This window comes from Ovis canadensis, chromosome 1 (assembly GCF_042477335.2).
Source record: "Ovis canadensis isolate MfBH-ARS-UI-01 breed Bighorn chromosome 1, ARS-UI_OviCan_v2, whole genome shotgun sequence".
Lineage (NCBI taxonomy): Eukaryota > Metazoa > Chordata > Mammalia > Artiodactyla > Bovidae > Ovis > Ovis canadensis.
Genome location: NC_091245.1, coordinates 257,122,816 through 257,124,337, shown reverse-complemented (window position 1 = coordinate 257,124,337; position 1,522 = coordinate 257,122,816).

Here is a 1,522-nt window from a genome sequence, read left to right as displayed (position 1 = left end):
AATCCAAAAAAGAGGGGATATATGTATATGTATAGCTGATTCACCTGCCATACTGATATAACAATGAAAAGCAACTTAACTCCAATAAAACTTATTAAAAATAAAATTTTTTGAATGGTGAAGTTCCATCCAGACATGATGGTGTAAGCTGTTTCCCTGTCTCCTCCATGCTAAGTGTAACCCTGGAAATGGAGCAAGAAACAAACAGAGAAGAACTCTGAAAAGTGGTAATTGTTTTGGGACTTTAAGACTTGAGTAACAATACAGAGGCAGGGCATCTTGCTTGCCCACACCCAACATAGGAAGGCTGCCCAGACCAGGCATTTCCCAGCCCCCTAACTTCACTGTAGAAGGCAACCCAGGTAGGTTCATTTTTCCCCCTGATCCAACAAGATCCCCTCTAACAACAACAGTGAAGCCCAACACAATTGGCAAGGGGCCAGGGGAGCCATTCTCTTTCTTCCCAGGCCTGAGATTCCTCTTTTCTACAAAGAGATATAAGGGTCAGCAGATTGATCTAGGAAGAATCTTTGTCCCCATGAGCCCCGAACTTTCCTCCCCTACTCATAGACACCCAGGAATGGGAAGTGGGTGAGGAAGTGAAGGGTGAGTGGGCACTGACAGAAGGAATCCCATCATATCCCCTCTCCTTGCCCCCCACTTAGAGCAACCTGGTGATCCCACGTGGGGACTCTCCTTCTGTCCCCTAAAGGCAGCAACAGCAAGGACCAGTGATAACCCCAGTGGCACTAGATACACTCTGCAGACCAAAATAGCACTATAAAGCATTTGATTCATTAGTCTGCCTTTTGAACCACAGCCCACAAAAGTAAGCCCAAACCAGCATATTAAACCTAAACAGAGTGACTGCCACCTAGGTGAAGAGGAGAGAGGGACTGAAAAAGTCTTTGACAAAATCATGGCTGAAAACTTTCCAAATCTGGTGAAAGACACAAACTTATAGAAACAAGATGCTAAGTAAACCTCAAAAGGATAAATCCATGCCAAGACACATCATAATTAAAAATTTTTTAAGTAAAAATGAAGAAAAAATACCTTGGAAACAATCAGAGGGGAAAGAACACATTACCTATAAGAGAACACTCATTTGAATGACAGCAAATTTTTCATTTGCAATCATGGAAGTTAGAAAGAAGTGGCACAATACTTCTGAAGCACTGAAGAAAAAGAATGGCAAACTGCAAATGCAGCATGTGTTGAAACTATCCATTCAGAAATGAAGGGGAAATAAAATCATTATCAGACAAAGGAAAATTTTTAAAGTTTATCATTAGCAAACGTCCTTAAAGATTTGGCTAAAGAAATACCTTCAAAGGAAAATAAACAAGAAAAGAAGGAATGTTGTAGTCACAGGAAAGGAGAACAATGAAAGGAGAAGAAACATGGTTACATCTAACAAATACTTTCTTCATGAGTTTTATTAACTGTAATTGATGTTTGAAATAATAATTATATTAATAACAGCATCTCATGCCCAACACAATGATATTTAAAAGTGGAT